Source organism: Anomaloglossus baeobatrachus, chromosome 6, assembly GCF_048569485.1.
Source record: "Anomaloglossus baeobatrachus isolate aAnoBae1 chromosome 6, aAnoBae1.hap1, whole genome shotgun sequence".
Classification (NCBI taxonomy): Eukaryota; Metazoa; Chordata; class Amphibia; order Anura; family Aromobatidae; genus Anomaloglossus; species Anomaloglossus baeobatrachus.
This window is the reverse complement of record NC_134358.1, coordinates 13,658,452-13,680,358: the sequence shown is the minus strand read 5'-3', so window position 1 is coordinate 13,680,358 and position 21,907 is coordinate 13,658,452.

The following is a 21,907-nucleotide window of genomic DNA, read 5'->3' as shown; positions in this document are numbered from 1 at the left end:
GTTAGAATGTTCTGACTCCTGTGGTTTCCCACCGGTAGTCCGCTCCCCGGTGTATAGGTGCCGTAGGAGCCCGTTTTGCCCGCAGGCGCTGGCCTTTGGATCTCTAGCCTATGGCGGTGGCTGTATATCCTCACGGTGTAGACTGTTGCCTTCTGTCGGGTCTTGGTTATTGGGAAACCCCTGGGGTTCCTGTCACACTCGGATTTGACTATTGTCGGCGTCTCCAAGCCTGCTTGGGGTCCGATGGCCCTGCCTGTGTGCTTAGCTTCACTCCGCTCCCCGATTCGGTACCGGTGGGCCACCGCCCAACCCCGGTCCTACGGCTCTGCAGAGTTCCGCTAACTCCTGCAGACGGCCACCACCGTCTGCCAACCTTGCTGTCAGTGCCTGGGCTCCGACCCAGACACTTGCAGTTCGTGTCCTCCTACTTTCACCTCCAAACTCTATCTACTGCTTTTCCCGCCTCCAGGCCTGTGAACTCCTCGGTGGGTGGGGTCAACCATCTGGCTCCGCCCCACCTAGTGTGGACATCAGACCCTGGAGGGAGCCAACAAGGGTTTTTGGTTGACTGTTGTAACTGTCTAGGGTGGGGGGTGTGTATGTTGTTATGTTTGTGACTACCTGGCTAGTCCAGGGCGTCACACTCTCCCTTGGTAAAATGCAGACCGTCCGCGGGCTGCCCGTCCATCACCGGTTTAATTTTTGTTTCTGCAAAAGATAAATTAACATGTAAACATTCAACATAAGCATATTTTAGTTTTTTCCTTACGGGAGGCTCGGTACTTTAACGTTGCAAACGGTAAATATTTTTATTAAAACGGACGGGTTCATGGTCATCCGCTCCCCCACCCAAGCAACCTGACCCTTAATGCTGCCCCTAAGAAACGGGCAGCACCCCTTTACCTCAGTCCTGGTCCAGGTTACCCGAGCGGGAATGGGTACGGTGTCTCGCACCCGGCTGTCACTTCAGGGGACCCCACGTCCAGGGGGACCTCTGACCCCCGGAGGATGGCCACCGGTCCTGGTGGTGGCCGGGCCCCAGCCTCCTCTGCTGCGGGCCCTTCCTCCAATCTGCCTCTCCGGAGGCAGCACGGAACGGAAAACCGGCCCACAAATTATTTACAAACCCACTAGTTCGTGGGAGGCCTGCTAGTTCTCGGCCATGTTCATGAGCAGTTTCTCATGTGGGCAGTAAAACACAGAGTCCCTCCGGGGACAGCTTACCGGCAACGGCCGGGATAATCAACTGGTTGCTGATCAGGTGAGGCTTCGGATTGATTACGTTCATTCAATGGAAAACAGGGTGCTGAGGGTCCCAACGGGGACAACTTGGTTGCAACGGTGGACTGCTGCCATTACTTGAGGTCACCCTCCTCATAGGCCTCCTCCAACTCAACATCCGGACAACTCGGTGGGGGAGGGGACTGGGACTGTTTCTGGGCACTGCGACCTACCCTCTGCTTGACATCCAGGGCAAACCAGCCCCTCTCCCCGCAATGGCGGTTGTAAGTCACTAAGTCGCCCGGTTGTAAGTCGCGACCAGGATGACCGGTTGGCAGGTGAGAGTTCACATCTCGGCGGGCCACGAATATCTCGGCCTCCAGGCCCGGTTCGTGCACGAAGCCGTACCCCCGCTGAGGATCAAACCTCCTCACCTGGCCTTCATACACCGGGCCCCGCACCCGAAAGGTGGCATTGCAGAGACTGTCCTTTTCTTTTATGACTCGCGCCAGCACTTCGGCCCTCCGCTGCTCTCTGGCGGCAATTTCACGGCCCAGCTGGCTCGGCTCCCTGTCCCAGTAAGGGGTGTTTGCATGCCCCTGCGTGCAGGTCAGGCCCCACTGGACTGCGCCCACACCTGCCACGACCGGTACTGTCTTGTGGGGGTCCTGCGGTGACATTGCCTGGGCTGCTGCTTTGCAGTGACGACCCGGCGCAGCCTCAGCCGAGGCGTGGGGTGCAGGGACAGCAGGCCTCACCTGCTGAGCCTTACGGTTCTCGGCTTCCACCTCTCCGGTAGCCGGACGGACTGCCGGGGCTGGGACGGTCTCAGGTGCGGCTGCTTCCGGGGCCGACGGCTTCTTGTAGCGGACAGGCACCTCCCACGGGATCTTCCATGGCAGAGGGAGGGATGTGGGCCGCTCACAGACAACGCCTGCAGGTTGGTCCTCCAGGGCGGACGGACTGGGTTCCGCTGCCGGTGTCGGGGACAGCGAGCCTAGTGGCGAAGCGGCAACAGCCGGTGCGGGTGGCGGGGGAGGCAGCAGGGTGAGCGGGCTCAGACCGGGCCCCTCAGCCGCAGCGGCCGGTCCTTCAAGGACACAGGGGCGTGGGTCGCTTACCCGCTCCTCCAGCACTGTCTCCACCTCGCGTCTCCGCACGGCCGCCACCACCTCCTCCAATTCGGCCACCCACTGCTCCATCAAAAATCGGACCTGGGCTTGCAGGCGGCAGCACATTTGCGCGGTCCGGGCCTCCACCCACGCCGCTGTTCCTGGTGTGGGCTCCGGGATCTCTGCGTGGCCGGACGGGACGGACATGTCAGCGCTTGTGCTCCCAGGAACCGGATGTGTTGCAGAGTCCTGGCATCCCTGCTTTTTATGCCCTCGGCTACATTAAGCAGGCCTTCACCCGTCCCCCCTTGGTTCTTTCTAGCACTTCCTCTTTGGGGGCGGGGCTTCGCTTTTCGCGCCTTTCCTGCTCGGGAAAGATGCTCGAGCGGGAAATCTTCGCGCCAAAGATGGCGGCGCTTCAAATTTTTCGGCCGGACGCCGCCGGCGGGGACACCAAGGCGCACTTCTACCGGTAGGTAGATCGGTTCTATCCTGTTCGTGACACCAAGTTGTCGCGGGCGGAGGGGACGCGCTCGCCACGCTCGGGTCCGGTGCTTCTGCTGCTGCTGCTCGGTGGCTCGAGTGGTGGGCCGGACCCGGGGACTCGAGCAGCGCTCCTCACCCGTGAGTGAAAAGGGATGGTTTGTTTGGGGAGAGAGTTTGTGACGCCACCCACGGGACGTGGTGATGATGTCACCACCACTGCTGGTGACGGGGATCCCGGGAGAGATGGTAGGGAGCAGCTAGGATGTTGTCCCCTCCGTGGGTAGGGGGTTGGTGATCCCGGGGCCCAGTGGTGTAACGGGGAGGCTGGACGGCTGGGATGCAGGGTTGCAGGGGCAGCGCGGCACGGTGCCGGATGGCACTGGTGTACTCAGACAGTCAATGACAGAGTCTCTGGTAAACCAAATGGCCGGATGGACGGGTCCCGCAGCCGGCTGCAGTGTTTGTGCTCTCCCCGGACAGTGTGATGGTGGCTGTCTTTCCCTACACCTGTTAGAATGTTCTGACTCCTGTGGTTTCCCACCGGTAGTCCGCTCCCCGGCGTATAGGTGCCGTAGGAGTCCGTTTTGCCCGCAGGCGCTGGCCCTTGGATCTCTAGCCTATGGCGGTGGCTGTATATCCTCACGGTGTGGACTGTTGCCTTCTGTCGGGTCTTGGTTGTTGGGAAACCCCTGGGGTTCCTGTCACACTAGGATTTGACTATTGTCGGCGGCTCCAAGCCTGGTCGGGGTCCGATGGCCCTGCCTGTGTGCTTAGCTTCACTCCGCTCCCCGGTTCAGTACCGGTGGGCCACCGCCCAACCCCGGTCCTACGGCTCTGCAGAGTTCCGCTAACTCCTGCAGACGGCCACCACCGTCTGCCAACCTTGCTGTCAGTGCCTGGGCTCCGACCCAGACACTTGCAGTTCGTGTCCTCCTACTTTCATCTCCAAACTCTATCTACTGCTTTTCCCGCCTCCAGGCCTGTGAACTCCTCGGTGGGTGGGGCCAACCGCCTGGCTCCGCCCCACCTGGTGTGGACATCAGACCCTGGAGGGAGGCAACAAGGGTTTTTGGTTGACTGTTGTAACTGTCTAGGGTGGGGGGTGTGTGTGTGCTGTTATGTCTGTGACTACCTGGCTAGTCCAGGGCGTCACATTAGCATCAATGCCCCTAAAAGGAACAGGAGTTTGCAAAGGAACCATGGGGAAACCACAATCCCTAGCAAACCCAAAATCCATCAAATTGAGCGCTGCCCCTGAGTCCACAAAGGCAAATGCAGAAAAGGAAGACAATGAGCAAATCAATGTGACAGACAAAAGAAACTTTGGTTGCAAAGAACCCACAGTAACAGAAGTAGCCAATCTCGTTTCACGTTTAGGGCAGACAGAGATGTTATGAGAAGCGTCTCCACAATAGAAGCACAGTCTATTCTTCCGTCTGAACCCCTGCCGACTAGCATTAGAGAGGACCCTATCACACTCCATAGGCTCCAAAGGCTGTTCCACAGGCACAAAACCAGCAGGAATCTTCCTGCGCTCACGTAACCGCCTATCAATCTGAATGGCCAAGGTCATAGAGGCATCAAGACCAGAAGGGACGGGAAATCCTACCATTACATCCTTCACAGTATCAGCAATACCCTTCCGAAAAAGAGCCGCAAGCGCATCATCATTCCATTTGGTAAGGACCGCCCACTTTCGAAATTTCTGACAAAACGTTTCTGCAGAATCCAAACCCTGAGTTAAGGACAACAAGACCTTTTCTGCTTGGTCCACAATATTGGGTTCGTCATATAATAATCCCAAGGCCTGAAAAAAGGAGTCCACATCATTGAGAATCGGATCATCAGACGCTAAAGAGAAGGCCCAGTCCTGAGGGTCACCACGCAGCAAGGAGATGACAATCTTAACCTGCTGTACGGGATTCCCTGAGGACTTAGGGCGCAGGTCAAAAAATAATTTACAATTAATTTTGAAGCTCAAAAATCTCGACCTATCTCCCGAAAAAAAATCAGAAACGAGAATCTTAGGCTCTGCAAGGGGAATCTGTGCAAGATAAAGCCCGCTTCACACGTTGCAATTTCGCATACGATTTCGTATGCGATTTGCAACGCCCCCATCGTATGTGTGGCACGTTCAATTTGTTAAACGTGCCGCACAAACGATTAACCCCCGTCACATGTACTTGCCCGTCCATACAACCTCGCTGTGGGCGGCGAACGGCCACTTCCTGGAGTGGGAGGGACGTTCGGCGTCACAGCGACGTCACGCGGCAGCCGGCCAATAGAAGCGGAGGGGCGGAGATGAGCGGGACGTAAACATCCTCCCGGGGTGTCACACACTGCGATGTGTGCTGCCCCGGGTACGATGAACAATCTGACGTTCAATTCTAGAGAAATGAACTATGTGTATGCGATGAACGTTTTACCGTTCAATCGCAATCGCACGTACCTGTCACACACTGCAATGTACCTTACGGTGCTGGATGTGCGTCACTTACGACGTGACCCCGCCGACACATTGTAAGATACATTGCAGCGTGTAAAGCGGGCTTTAGACTCTATACGACGAACCTTAGCATCAAGATGAGCAACACGCTCACCCAATTCATCCATGCTAGAAAAAGATCTTCCACAGAACCCAGAGAAAAAGAGGAAAAAAATACTCAAAAAAAAAATTTTTCAGCAGACTTTTTTTTTTCATTCTTCAGAGTACCCTTTAAATTGTAGGCCGGTTATACTGTTATGATCCAGAACCATGGAAGATCACAATATATCATTGGCAAAAAAGGTGACAAGAGCATTGGCAACTAATCTGTCCGCTATCCCCTTACTAAACATCAACACTACAAGTAGCTGAGGGGTGAACTATCATCCTATGCACCGCGAACCCAGCCAGACTAGCTATCCTAAAGGAAGGAAGGATGAATAACTCTCTGCCTCAGAAATGGACCTCAAAAGTATAGCAAGCTCCCCACATTCAAAGACTACGGTGATATAGGAAAATACAATACACAGATGGATGATAGGATTAGCAAAGGTGAGGCCCCACTAACTAAATATGAAAGGATTGGAAAGGGGCTGATGGTGGCCAGAGAAAAACCCTACAAAAATCCAAATACCTGATAGTACAAAAAGCCCTCAGATTGCACGATCTGCACTCCATCCTATATCAGGCGCTCTTGTCAAACCAATGAACAGAAAACAGGAACAATTACAAATTCAAGAAGCAACAAACACATGGACTTATAGGAGCAAGACTCCAAACATAACTGCAGGGAGCTTCCCAGCTAAGCAACTGAGAGGGAAGATTCCTGCATGCAAATAAACTGACAATAACCACAATAATTGACAACTCAGATAAGAACAAAAGAACAAAAACATCATAAGAAAGAACCAAGTACTTATCTGGGGTAGATGTGGTCAGAAACAAGATGAACAGGCTGGTGAGCTACAGGACAATGATAACCGGCTCAGACTGCCAGGAGACCAAGGTTTAAATAGGCAGAGAGTTAGCAATGGAAACGCTCATTGCAACAGCACACCGCGTCTCTGTCCAAACCATTCCTGGCCACTAGAGGGAGCCTCACAACAGCAAAAGCATAACTGACTTTCACAACACCAAAGTGCGTAACATCTCTTCCTTTAATGTCCCTTGAAGCCGGGAAACTCCTAAGCCTAGGGTCTGTTGGAGAGGCTGCCCTGGGCAAGAATAACCCCTCTCCTTCATTGACTGTTTTTGACAAGGAGGCGGAGATGTTGCCTCCACACAGGCCGTATGATTCTCCCATTGACTTACTTCCAGGGTCCTTGCCTCCCTGAAGCCATATCTATCCTGTATTGCTGGTAGAGTCCCAAGCCAGGTCTGATTACATCAAAGAGCATGTGTCCTGAAGATTCATGCAAAAAATCGTCCTTTTCGGCAGGGGCTGGTTTCTTCTTTGTGAAGAGAAGAGATGAACATCTTTGGCCTTGCCTTGATTATTAAGGGGTACTTTGCACACTGCGACATCGCTAGCCGATGATAGCGATGCCGAGCACGATAGTCCCCGCCCCCATCGCACGTGCGATATCTTGTGATAGTTGCCGTAGCGAACATTATCGCTACGGCAGCTCCACACGCACTTACCTGCCCTGCGACGTCGCTCTGGCCGTCGACCCGCCTCCTTCCTAAGGGGGCGGGTTGTGCGGCGTCACAGCAACGTCACACGGCAGGCGGCCAATAGAAGCGCAGGAGCGGAGATGAGCGGGACATAAACATCCCGCCCACCTTCTCCCTTCCGCATAGCTGGCGTGACGCCGGTAGGTGATGTTCCTCGCTCCTGCAGCTTCACACACAGCGATGTGTGCTGCCGCAGGAACGAGGAACAACATCGTATCTCCTATTGGTGCGACATTATGGAAATGACCGACACTACACAGATCACCGATTTACAACGCTTTTGCGATCGTTTATCGGCGCATCTAGGCTTCACACGTTGCGACGTCGTTACCGGATGTGTGTCACTTTCGATTTGACCCCGACAATATCGCAGTAGCGATGTCGCAGCGTGCAAAGTACCCCTTAGTCTTGTTATGAGGTCACGCATCTATGATGGCTGGTCATGACGGGCAGAAAAAGACGATGAAACTCTCTTCATGGCATAACTGGTGGCCATCTGACTCGCCCACCCCAGGGCTATTGGACACCCGGTGCCGGGCCGGACTAGTCCGGGGGTCGTCAGTGGTGGCGGGGCCCGGCTCCGTGGCCCTGGTGGGTGTCAGTTTAAATAGCTGGTGACTTGGGGTTTGAATAAAGTTTGTGTTCGTGACGCCACCTGTGGTATGCGGCTATTAAGCCGCCGCTGCTGTATGGGGCCTCCGGGGCTGTTGGAATGGCAGCTAGGATGGTTCTGCTCCCCACAGGTGGAGCGGTACCCCGGGGCAACAGTTGGTGTTCATGAGAGTCTATGGTGTGAATAACACGGTGCAGAGCCAACAGGCAGTGAAAGAAACAGGCACAAACAGTAGTCTCTTTACCTTCTCCTCTTTTACTCGGCAGCAGTTTAGTCCAGGGAGACCGTCACAGATGGTAAAGATGGTCCGGCCGGCCTGGAAGTGCCTGGGGGTGATCTTTGGCCAGTTGAGTATGAGGCCTACTCCCTAATCTTTCTTTCTTTACTATTATAGGACCCTGCACTCTGAATTTAGCAAAGGCCCTCCTGCTGCTGGGACCAGTGGTTCGTCCCTTTTTCTGTGTGGTAGGCTGCGCAGGCCCTCTCTGGTGCTTCTCCGCTGGAGTCCACACCGGGCCCTTGGGATGCAGCTGTACCTTCAGATTGCTTCTGGGCCAGGGGGCTTGCAGCTCTCCTGCCCTCCGGATTCGGCTACCAGGGAAGGATTTTATACCCTGCCAACCACAGACTCCGGTGTCCGAGTCTCTTCTGTGCCTCTCTGCACGTCTTGCTTCACTGGGCCAAGCTATTCCAGCTCTAGGCCCCAGTTCCACAAGGCAGCACTACTCTGCGTCTGTTCTCTTTGCTTCCTTTCTACAGACTGAACACTACTTCCTCCCTCAGGTCAGACTTAAGGAATGATCCCTGGAATTCCAGGTTCAGAGCTCCCCCTGATGGCCGGAGGGAGAACTGCGTTGGATGTTAAACTTACTGGCCAATAGATCTCCCAATTACCTCCAGGCTCAGCATTAACCCTTTGGGAGGGCAATGCTGTTGTGGCGACCAGGTCCTGGGGCGCCACACTCCCCCTTAGTTAAATTCAGTACTCCCGGACTGTAGAAACAAACATAACATGTTAGAACATTTCATCCCCTGACATGGCAATTCTACCCGCCCCACTTTAATGGTTACTTCTTTATACCCAATTTGAGGCAAGGGCTGACCATTACTGGCCACAATTGTTAAATCATCATCTGGGCCATGGTCAATGTCTGAATCAGCCCAATATCTTTTGTACAGTTTATAAAGGATGGTTGTTACCTGGGACCCCGTATCCAGGAGGGCATTCAAAGGGATCCCATCCAGCACAATAGGAAGGACTGGGCGTCCTCCCACATACTTGCTGCGACTGGGGGTTGAGCCGGGCTTCCTTACACCTGGGGGTCGGCTCCTGGCCCCAGGCTCGGCCCATTTAAAAGGACAGTGTCTTGCCATATGGCCCGCCTGGCTGCAGCGGCGGCAGATCGGTTGTCCCGTTGAATCATACCGGTCTGTGTCTTTTCCTCGGGTCGGCGGAATCCTCCTCTGTCGCATCCACGGGACGTCATCTGGGCTGGAGGCCAACTCGATTCTTGCAGGCGATGGGGTCACTTGTAAAGACTGCACGGTGTTGGCAAGGGCAGCTACAGTCTTGGTCAGCCCCTGGACCTGCTGTCTGAGCTCTGCAGTGGGATCCTTATCCAGGGACTGCGCCTCAGCCCCTGCAGCGGCTCGTGTTGCAGGCACCACCCCGGGGTACGTGATAGCAAGAGGCCGGAGGGGTACTGGGTCATTCGGTGTAGATTTCCTCAGTACCCGGATGGCCTGGTCCTTAAACTTTGCAAAGTCCAGAGCAGGGTTCTGCAGGACCATGATACGCAGCTGGGTCCTGTGGGCATCTGACAGGAGCCCCTCTATGAACTGCTCAGTTAGGAGTTTGTCTTCTTCACGTACACTCTCTGGGTCCACCTGTTTAACTGCTTTCAGGGCCTCCTGCAGGTTTAAGGCATAGTCCCGTATGCTGTCTGTGGCCCGTTGCTTGCACCCAAAGAATCTCATCTTTATTTCTGCTGCGGTGCGGGTGTCAAAAGTACTCTTTAACTTGGCCAGTATCTGGGTTGCTGTCCCTTTATCTGTATCAGGCCAGGACTTCACTTCACGCTGGGCCGCGCCGGCTAGCTGCCCCATTAATATGCCCACCTTCTGGCTCTCAGTCAGCGGATACACCCGGAACAAGCTGTGCAGACTTTCTCTGAAGTCGCTCAGGGTATGTGACTCCCCGGAGTACTGCGGCAGCCACTCCGCTCCCGGGATGTACGGCATTGTGATCGGCATTACCGGCGCTACAGCGGGGGCTGGGGCGACGGCGACTGGGATTACATCGGCCGGTGCTGCTGCGTCTTGAACTACTACAGCCACCGGCTCTCCCTCGGTGTCGGACATCTTCGCTTTCTTTTTACAATCTCTTCCGGGTAGCGCGGGGTTAACGACCCTCCGCTCTGATAGCGCGCTCCCTTCGCGCTCTTTTTCGGGCACGCCCCCCTTCTTCCTGCACTCAGCGAAGCTAATGGCGGTGGCAGTCTTCAAACAGTAAACACACAGTCTTTTCAAAGGCGCACAGTACCCGGTGGGCGCCGGGCACGAAATCCTGTTCGTGACGCCAAAAGTTGACTCGCCCACCCCAGGGCTATGGGACACCCGGTGCCGGGCCGGACTAGTCCGGGGGTCGTCAGTGGTGGCGGGGCCCGGCTCCGTGGCCCTGGTGGGTGTCAGTTTAAATATGGCTGGTGACTTGGGGTTTGAATAAAGTTTGTGTTCGTGACGCCACCTGTGGTATGCGGCTATTAAGCCGCCGCTGCTGTATGGGGCCTCCGGGGCTGTTGGAATGGCAGCTAGGATGGTCCTGCTCCCCACAGGTGGAGCGGTACCCCGGGGCAACAGTTGGTGTTCATGAGAGTCTATGGTGTGAATAACACGGTGCAGAGCCGACAGGCAGTGAAAGAAACAGGCACAAACAGTAGTCTCTTTACCTTCTCCTCTTTTACTCGGCAGCAGTTTAGTCCAGGGAGACTGTCACAGATGGTAAAGATGGTCCGGCCGGCCTGGAAGTGCCTGGGGGTGATCTTTGGCCAGTTGAGTATGAGGCCTACTCCCTAATCTTTCTTTTCTTTACTATTATAGGACCCTGCACTCTGAATTTAGCAAAGGCCCTCCTGCTGCTGGGACCGGTGGTTCGTCCCTTTTTCTGTGTGGTAGGCTGCGCAGGCCCTCTCTGGTGCTTCTCCGCTGGAGTCCACACCGGGCCCTTGGGATGCAGCTGTACCTTCAGATTGCTTCTGGGCCAGGGGGGCTTGCAGCTCTCCTGCCTTCCGGATTCGGCCACCAGGGAAGGATTTTATACCCTGGCAACCACAGACTCCGATGTCCGAGTCTCTCTGCACTTCTTGCTTCACTGGGCCAAGCTATTCCAGCTCTAGGCCCCAGTTCCACAAGGCAGCACTACTCTGCGTCTGTTCTCTTTGCTTCCTTTCTACAGACTGAACACTACTTCCTCCCTCAGGTCAGACTTAAGGAATGCTCCCTGGAATTCCAGGTTCAGAGCTCCCCCTGCTGGCCGGAGGGAGAACTGCGTTGGATGTTAAACTTACTGGCCAATAGATCTCCCAATTACCTCCAGGCTCAGCATTAACCCTTTGGGAGGGCAATGCTGTTGTGGCGACCAGGTCCTGGGGCGCCACACATCCATGCGGAGGGACATTCTGGAATTTGTGTCTGCTTGCCCTTTATGCTCACGGAACAAGACTCCCAAAGCAACGACCGTCTGGACGGTTTCTTCTACTTCCCGCTCCAACTTCCCTGGCCGCACATACAGTTAGGTCCAGAAATATTTGGACAGTGACACAATTTTGGCGAGTTGGGCTCTGCATGCCACCACATTGGATTTGAAATGAAACCTCTACAACAGAATTCAAGTGCAGATTGTAACGTTTAATTTGAAGGTTTGAACAAAAATATCTGATAGAAATTGTAGGAATTGTCACATTTCTTTACAAACACTCCACATTTTAGGAGGTCAAAAGTAATTGGACAAATAAACCAAACCCAAACAAAATATTTTTATTTTCAATATTTTGTTGCGAATCCTTTGGAGGCAATCACTGCCTTAAGTCTGGAACCCATGGACATCACCAAACGCTGGGTTTCCTCCTTCTTAATGCTTTGCCAGGCCTTTACAGCCGCAGCCTTCAGGTCTTGCTTGTTTGTGGGTCTTTCCGTCTTAAGTCTGGATTTGAGCAAGTGAAATGCATGCTCAATTGGGTTAAGATCTGGTGATTGACTTGGCCATTGCAGAACGTTCCACTTTTTTGCACTCATGAACTCCTGGGTAGCTTTGGCTGTATGCTTGGGGTCATTGTCCATCTGTACTATGAAGCGCCGCCCGATCAACTTTGCGGCATTTGGCTGAATCTGGGCTGAAAGTATATCCCGGTACACTTCAGAATTCATCCGGCTACTCTTGTCTGCTGTTATGTCATCAATAAACACAAGTGACCCAGTGCCATTGAAAGCCATGCATGCCCATGCCATCACGTTGCCTCCACCATGTTTTACAGAGGATGTGGTGTGCCTTGGATCATGTGCCATTCCCTTTCTTCTCCAAACTTTTTTCTTCCCATCATTCTGGTACAGGTTGATCTTGGTCTCATCTGTCCATAGAATACTTTTCCAGAACTGAGCTGGCTTCATGAGGTGTTTTTCAGCAAATGTAACTCTGGCCTGTCTATTTTTGGAATTGATGAATGGTTTGCATCTAGATGTGAACCCTTTGTATTTACTTTCATGGAGTCTTCTCTTTACTGGTGACTTAGAGACAGATACACCTACTTCACTGAGAGTGTTCTGGACTTCAGTTGATGTTGTGAACGGGTTCTTCTTCACCAAAGAAAGTATGCGGCGATCATCCACCACTGTTGTCATCCGTGGACGCCCAGGCCTTTTTGAGTTCCCAAGCTCACCAGTCAATTCCTTTTTTCTCAGAATGTACCCGACTGTTGATTTTGCTACTCCAAGCATGTCTGCTATCTCTCTGATGGATTTTTTCTTTTTTTTCAGCCTCAGGATGTTCTGCTTCACCTCAATTAAGAGTTCTTTAGACCGCATGTTGTCTGGTCACAGCAACAGCTTCCAAATGCAAAACCACACACCTGTAATCAACCCCAGACCTTTTAACTACTTAATTGATTACAGGTTAACGAGGGAGACGCCTTCAGAGTTAATTGCAGCCCTTAGAGTCCCTTGTCCAATTACTTTTGGTCCCATGAAAAAGAGGAGGCTATGCATTACAGAGCTATGATTCCTAAACCCTTTCTCCGATTTGGATGTGAAAACTCTCATATTGCAGCTGGGAGTGTGCACTTTCAGCCCATATTATATATATAATTGTATTTCTGAACATGTTTTTGTAAACAGCTAAAATAACAAAACTTGTGTCACTGTCCAAATATTTCTGGACCTAACTGTAGCTATGGATTTTATTACGGATCTAATGGTGTCCTCTGGGTGCTCCATCATATGTATGGGTGGTGGTAGACCACTTCTGAAAACATGGCACACTGCCTGGCCTTCCATCAGCTTCTGTGCTAGCAAAAGCGTTCATCCAGCATATTTTCATGGAAGACATGGGTGTTCAGTTTACGTCTAGGTTCTGGAGAGCAACTTGTAGACTTCTTAGGCTGTGCGCGCACGTTGCGTTTCTTTCCGCGGAAATGCTGCGTTTTGAATTGCAGCGTTTCAGTGCCAAATTGCATGCGTTCAGCTTCCCCAGCAAAGTGTATGAGAAAGCCGAAAAATCAATGCACTCGCTGCGTTTGTAAACGCAGCGTTTTGGATGCCCAAAATCTCTGCGGAAAAAAAAGCAGCATGTCACTTCTTTTGTGCGTTGTAGCCGCATTCTCCACCCATTGAAATCAATTATGTGGGTCAAAACGCAACCAAAATGCACTTGGACTGCATTTTTGTTGCGTTCTGCATGCTTTTATGACAAGCAAAACGCAGGTCTTCAATGTTGGTCAATCTTTGTCTTTGGATGTCTGTGAATCTCCCTCTGTCTGTCGGTCGGTCTCTTTCTCTGTGAGTTGGTCGCTCTGTCTGTCTGTCTGTCTGCCTCTCTGTCGGTCGGTCTCTGTCTGTCGGTCGGTCTCTTTCTCTGTGAGTTGGTCGCTCTGTCTGTCTGTCTGTCTGCCTCTCTGTCGGTCGGTCTCTTTCTCTGTGAGTTGGTCGCTGTCTGTCTGTCTGTCTGCCTCTCTGTCGGTCGGTCTCTGTCTGTCGGTCAGTCTCTCCCCCTCTCTCATACTCACCGATCCCTGATCCCCGGCGAGGCGCTGCACGGCTGTCACACTGCTCTTTTGAAAATGCCGGCCACTCATTATTCAATCTCGTATTCCCTGCTTTCCCCGCCCACCGGCGGCTGTGATTGGTTGCAGTGAGACAGCTGTGGGGGGGCGTGTCTGACTGCAACCAATCACAGCCGCCGGTGGGTGGGTCTATATCGTGCAGTAACATAAATAATTGAAAAATAACGACGTGCGGTCCCCCCAATTTTGATACCAGCCAGGGTAAAGCCACATGGCTGAAGGCTGGTATTCTCAGGAAGGGGAGCCCCACATTATGGGGAGCCCCCCCAGCCTAACAATATCAGCCAGCAGCCGCCCGGAATTGCCGCATCCTTTAGATGCCACAGTCCCGGGGCTCTACCCGGCTCATCCCGAATTGCCCTGGTGCGGTGGCACTCGAGATAATAAGGAGTTAATGGCAGCAACCCATAGCTGCCACTAAGTCAAAGGTTAATCATGGCAGGCGTCTCCCCGAGATTTTATGATTAACCTGTAAGTTAAAGAAAATAAACACATACACCCGAAAAAATCCTTTATTTGGAATAAAAGACAAAAAAAAAATCCACCCTCTTTCACCACTTTATTAAAATCCTCAAATACCCCTCCAGATCCGACGTAATCCACAGAGGTCCCACGATGCTCTCAGCTCTGCTACATGAAGCTGACAGGCGCAGCAGTAGAACACAGCCGCTCCTGTCAGATCCATGCAGCAACTGAAGTGAGCCGCGCGATCAGCGATGAAGTCACAGGTGAGTTGCGGTCTCGGGTGGAGGACTCCAGCTAGCCGTGGATAACCTGAGTGACAGCAGCGCTAATTGCGCTGCTCACTTCAGTCGCTCAGGGGATTAGCGGTCACCGGTGAGTCCTTCATGGTTGACCGCTAATCAGGACGCCACACACAGAGCCGCGGTATGACAATAAAGTCGGGTGAAGCTCATTCTCATCGCGCGACTGTGTCTGTGTCTGCTGTCAGCCGGCATGTAGCAGAGCTGAATCGGCGGGGGACCGCACTGTCAAAAATGCATCCAAAACGCATGCAAAAAGCATCCAAAATACATGCGTTGTGGATGCATTTTTTTTACAAACACAGTGTCCAGTCTGCCAGAGGGTGCGTTCTTTTCTGCACGGCAGAGAACGCAACGTGCGCACATAGCCTTAACGTGTCCTTTGGGTTTCTCATCCGCATATGACTCACAATCCTGCCTCTTTATATGTGACCAATTCCTTACAAGTGTCTCTACTCAAGACAGTCATCATGAGCCACTTCTTCAAGGATTCTTGCTCCACGCCCGTCTACTCTGAAGGAGTCTTTCTAGTAGAGAGCAATTTGACTACAAAGAAAGTTAAAGGAAAAACCCTATTCCTGGAAAGGATTTGGTCCTAAGAGAGTTGTGGGAGCACAAGGAGACTATTCATGCACCCCTCCTTCTGAGGACGTTATCAGGCCTGGAGAAGAGGGCGTCAGAAGTGGGTACTGTACTGCTGCCTTCTCCTGGCGGGGACACTGATGTGCTCACTGACGCAGTTGGCCATCGTTGTCCTGCCCTGTCCGGGAATATTTCTCTTTCCCAGGGCCTGCGCAGGTCTCCTGGCAGGATCCTTAAGTCACACACGCACTCCCGGCCATTTAAAAGGGACAGTGTACGCACCTTAAAGGGTCCCCAACCCTACAGCTGGGAGTCTCTGTGTATTTTAGGCACCTTCCCCAGCAGGGAGGCGCCTGAGCAATTTATTTCCTAGTGTGCTTTGTCCCGCTATTTATACAGTCGTTCTTCCAGCCTCCAGTACTGATCCCTGCTGGCTGCTCCCACTCCGTCCTGCCTGCCCAACCGTAACGGCATCTCTTACCATCTAGTCAGTTGCTGCCCTAGAGTGGTCCCTGGTGTCTACTGCTCGCCTGGGCCATCCTCACCATCAGAGGCTCTGGTGAAGACCTGGTAGACACGGCTGAATCTGACCACCACTGAGCAAGACACAGCAGTACAAGGTGTTCAGTACTCAGAGGCACCGCCGAGAAAAGGAGGCTGTGGCTGACCACCACTTAGCAAGACACAGAAATACAAGGCGCTCAGTACCCAGAGACATGGCGGTTCAAAGCGACCACCACTGAGCAAGACATAGAAGTGGAAATGTCAGGACTGGGCTTAGAAATATCTGAAGATGGCTTGTTCACCGGTTTTATGGACGGGTGAGATAAGAGTGACTCCTGAAGGAGCAGATGGATGGTCCGGATCAGTATCGGGCTCAGACCCCGGTGTAGATGGGGTCCTATTAGATAGAGATGTAGATGAGGACAGAGACGCCCCCAGAGGTGGATGTGGGGGGGCGCATACATGTCTCCGTACCATGCATCTTAGCTTCTTATACGGTGCGGGGGTCCGGCCGCAGCTCTGGGTCCCCCCTCTACGTCGCTCTATGTAATTACAGACCTGTTCCTGGTAATGACAGGTGAGGAGCCGAAAAAAAACATTCCTGACATTCTGAGCCAGGACAATGGCCGCTGTGTCTGACCATGAAAGAGGCTTTGTATCCATGTGTGCACCTGCTGCATACAAATACCGCCATACATTACAATGTAATACCGCCATACGAGACTGTAATACCGCCATACATGACACTGTAAAACCGCCATACATGACACTGTAATACCGCCATACATGACACTGTAATACCGCCATACATGACACTGCAATACCGCCATACATGACACTGTAATACCGACATACATGACACTGTAATACCGACATACATGACACTGTAATACTGACATACATGACACTGCAATACCGCCATACATGACACTGCAATACCGACATACATGACACTGTAATACCGACATACATGACACTGTAATACTGACATACATGACACTGCAATACCGCCATACATGACACTGTAATACCGCCATACATGACACTGCAATACCGCCATACATGACACTGTAATACCGACATACATGACACTGTAATACCGACATACATGACACTAATACCGACATACATGACACTGTAATACCGCCATACATGACACTGTAATACCGCCATGCATGACACTGTAATACCGCCATACATGACACTAATACCGACATACATGACACTGTAATACCGACATACATGACACTGTAATACTACTGTATATTACAAAGTAATATTGCTATATATTATATTACATAGTAATACCGCCATGTATTACTAAGTAATACCGCGATACATTATACAGTAATACTGCTATATATTACTACATTACAAAGTAATACCACCATACAGTACACAGTACTACCGCCATAAAGTAGACAGTAATACCTCCATAGAGTACAGTATAATATCGCCATACATGACACTGTAATACCGCCATACATGACACTAATACCGCCATACATGACACTGTAATATCGCTATACATTACATAGTAATATTGCCATACAGTACACAGTAATCTTACTATATATTACATTACATAGTAATACTGCTATGTATTACTAAGTAATACCGCGATACATTATACAGTAATACTGCCATATATTACATTACATAATACTTCCATACAGGGATGTTACCAATAACCCCTTCACTACCAGGGATCACACATCATGAGGCCTCTCCAGAAGCTCCGGGGAATGTGGCCAGATGACAACTGTAGGACCTTGTACCCGGCCGGACTCGTCCTCCAGGGATTTCACTACTATTGTCTTTTTTGAGTTGCCATTTTGGCACCATGTGCTCCTGAGGCCGGGCACACGGGGTCTCTGCGGCTCAGGGCCGGGCACACGGGGGTCTCTGCGGCTCAGGGCCGGGCACACGGGGTCTCTGCGGCTCAGGGCCGGGCACACGGGGGTCTCTGCGGCTCAGGGCCGGGCACACGGGGTCTCTGCGGCTCAGGGCCGGGCACACGGGGGTCTCTGCGGCTCAGGGCCGGGCACACGGGGGTCTCTGCGGCTCAGGGCCGGCCACACGGGGGTCTCTGCGGCTCAGGGCCGGCCACACGGGGGTCTCTGCGGCTCAGGGCCGGCCACACGGGGGTCTCTGCGGCTCAGGGCCGGCCACACGGGGGTCTCTGCGGCTCAGGGCCGGCCACACGGGGGTCTCTGCGGCTCAGGGCCGGCCACACGGGGGTCTCTGCGGCTCAGGGCCGGCCACACGGGGGTCTCTGCGGCTCAGGGCCGGCCACACGGGGGTCTCTGCGGCTCAGGGCCGGCCACACGGGGGTCTCTGCGGCTCTGGGCCGGCCACACGGGGGTCTCTGCGGCTCAGGGCCGGCCACACGGGGTCTCTGCGGCTCAGGGCCGGCCACACGGGGTCTCTGCGGCTCAGGGCCGGCCACACGGGGTCTCTGCGGCTCAGGGCCGGCCACACGGGGTCTCTGCGGCTCAGGGCCGGCCACACGGGGTCTCTGCGGCTCAGGGCCGGCCACACGGGGTCTCTGCGGCTCAGGGCCGGCCACACGGGGTCTCTGCGGCTCAGGGCCGACCACACGAGGGTCTCTGCGGCTCAGGGCCAGGCACACGGGGGTCTCTGCGACTCAGGGCCGGGCACACGGGGGTCTCTGCGGCTCAGGGCCGGGCACACGGGGGTCTCTGCGGCTCAGGGCCGGGCACACGGGGGTCTCTGCGGCTCAGGGCCGGGCACACGGGGTCTCTGCGGCTCAGGGCCGGGCACACGGGGGTCTCTGCAGCTTCAAGCTTGGCCTCCACCTGCTACAGAATTATGAGTGGTGGAAGCCGTGCAGCCACCAGGTGGCGCTATCAGCTGCCATCTCCAGTGCCGCAAATCATCAGCCACAACAACCGAACACTCATTGTCGGCAGCAGGGGCGGACATATCACCAGTGCAGCCTGTGCAGTCACACGGGGCCCGAGAGGTGAGGGGGCCACAACCAGCTCCAGAGCAGGGGGAATGTGCATTATGATAAATTCTGGCTGCAAAAGGCCCATAAATTGTTCTCTTACACAGGCTCACAGAGTACAACGTGCAGAACTATCAGCAGTGAGTATATAGCATACACCGTGTGCAGAATTATCAGCAGTGAGTATATAGCATACACTGTGTGCAGAATTATCAGCAGTGAGTATATAGCATACACCGTGTGCAGAATTATCAGCAGTGAGTATATAGCATACACCGTGTGCAGAATTATCAGCAGTGAGTATATAGCATACACCGTGTGCAGAATTATCAGCAGTGAGTATATAGTTTACACCGTGTGCAGAATTATCAGCAGTGAGTATATAGCATACACCGTGTGCAGAATTATCAGCAGTGAGTATATAGCATACACCGTGTGCAGAATTATCAGCAGTGAGTATATAGCATACACCGTGTGCAGAATTATCAGCAGTGAGTATATAGCATACACCGTGTGCAGAATTATCAGCAGTGAGTATATAGCATACACCGTGTGCAGAATTATCAGCAGTGAGTATATAGCGTACACCGTGTGCAGAATTATCAGCAGTGAGTATATAGCATACACTGTGTGCAGAATTATCAGCAGTGAGTATATAGCATACACCGTGTGCAGAATTATCAGCAGAGAGTATATAGCATACACCGTGTGCAGAGTTATCAGCAGTGAGTATATAGCATACACCGTGTGCAGAATTATCAGCAGTGAGTATATAGCATACACCGTGTGCAGAATTATCAGCAGTGAGTATATAGCATACACCGTGTGCAGAATTATCAGCAGTGAGTATATAGCATACACCGTGTGCAGAATTAGCAGTGAGTATATAGCATACACCGTGTGCAGAGTTATCAGCAGGGAGTATATAGCATACACCGTGTGCAGAATTATCAGCAGTGAGTATATAGCATACACCGTGTGCAGAATTATCAGCAGTGAGTATATAGCATACACCGTGTGCAGAATTAGCAGTGAGTATATAGCATACACCGTGTGCAGAGTTATCAGCAGGGAGTATATAGCATACACCGTGTGCAGAATTATCAGCAGTGAGTATATAGCATACACCGTGTGCAGAATTATCAGCAGTGAGTATATAGCATACACCGTGTGCAGAATTATCAGCAGTGAGTATATAGCATACACCGTGTGCAGAATTATCAGCAGTGAGTATATAGCATACACCGTGTGCAGAATTATCAGCAGTGAGTATATAGCATACACCGTGTGCAGAATTATCAGCAGTGAGTATATAGCATACACCGTGTGCAGAATTAGCAGTGAGTATATAGCATACACCGTGTGCAGAATTATCAGCAGTGAGTATATAGCATACACCGTGTGCAGAATTATCAGCAGTGAGTATATAGCATACACCGTGTGCAGAATTAGCAGTGAGTATATAGCATACACCGTGTGCAGAGTTATCAGCAGGGAGTATATGGGCTGGTTCACACTAAGCGACAACGAGGTCGCTGTTACGTCACCATTTTCTGTGACGTAACAGCGACCTTGTAAGTCGCGGTTATGATCGCTGCTTAGCTGTCAAACACAGCAGACGCAGCAGCGATCATAACCGCGAGAGCAGGGAGCCGCGCACACTGCTTAGCGCTGGCTCTCTGCTCTCCTAGCTACAGTACACATCGGGTTAATTAACCCGATGTGTACTGCAGCTACATGTGCAGAGAGCCGGAGCCGGCAGCACAGGCAGCGTGAGAGCTGCGGAGGCTGGTAACTAAGGTAAATATCGGGTAACCACCTTGGTTACCCGATGTTTACCCTGGTTACAGCTTACCACAGCTGCCGGCTCCTGCTCCCTGCTCGCTTCAATTCGTCGCTCTCTCGCTGTCACGCACAGCAATCTGTGTGTCACAGCGGGAGAGCGCCTTTGAAGAAAACGAACCAGGGCTGTGTGTAACGAGCAGCGATCTCACAGCAGGGGCCAGATCGCTGCTCAGTGTCACACACAGCGACATCGCTAATGAGTTCACTGTTGCGTCACCAAAACCGTGCCGTATCAGCGATTTCGGTAGCGATCTCGCTATGTGTGAAGCACCCCTATAGCATACACCGTGTGCAGAGTTATTAGCAGGGAGTATACAGTATACACTGTAGCCAGGGTAGGGCCGCACTGTGACTTCTTATATTCCGGATTGTTCACCTCCTGCACTAACGACATTGCTGGAGAGGATCAGTGATAACATTATCATCAGAGACACCAAGGGCCTGATGACTCTGCACAGACCTATATACCTGCATGGCGTGTGTCTAGTTCAGATAGTGGCAGGTGAGGTGCGATTGTGGCGCCCCTGAGGTGTCAGGTGCCACAGTGTATTGCACCCAGTAACAGGTGCAGTGCTAACCCCGGGTTCTCGGAAGATCAGTGGCGGTAAATATCATTCAAACACACACATCCACGCCCTGTTTCCCAGCCTGGGTAACGGCTAGAGACGGGTATGGTGGATGGCCTCCTATTAGTCGGGACTTATCCTATCCGCTAGTCAGAAACACAGGAGGGGCTAGTCAGGGTAGTTGACGGTAGACAGACATCATGATAGACAACCAGTGAGTGAGTCAGAAGTCGACAATGAGACAAGAAGTGTAAAGTGGCTTGTTGGGCTTAAGAAGAAAGGTTGCCAGGTAGAGTACGGTGTGAGTACTCACGGGACCGAGCACCGGCGGGGTGCAGAGCCCTAGTTCAGGAAGATGCTTCAAGCTCACCTGATAAATCTGCCCGGGGAGGGAATCATCAAGGTTCCTCAGCAACGTTAGTGTCTGGGGCACAGCGGCAAAGAGGGAACCCGGGAACTGGGACAGAGGTCTGACCCAAGAGAGGTTCAAGCTTCAGAATGCTTCAGGCTACGGGGACCCACCAGCTACTACAGGGTGCATGGAAGTAAAGCTCACCAGGTCACCACATCGGCACTGGGACAGAGGTCCGACCCAAGAGAGGTTCAAGCTGCCTGGCGTACGGGCCAGGACTGTGACAGGAGGGGACCCAAGAACGCTTCAGGCTACGGGGACCCACCAGCTACTACAGGGTGCATGGAAGTAAAGCTCACCAGGTCACCACACCGGCACTGGGTCGAGGGAATACCGGATT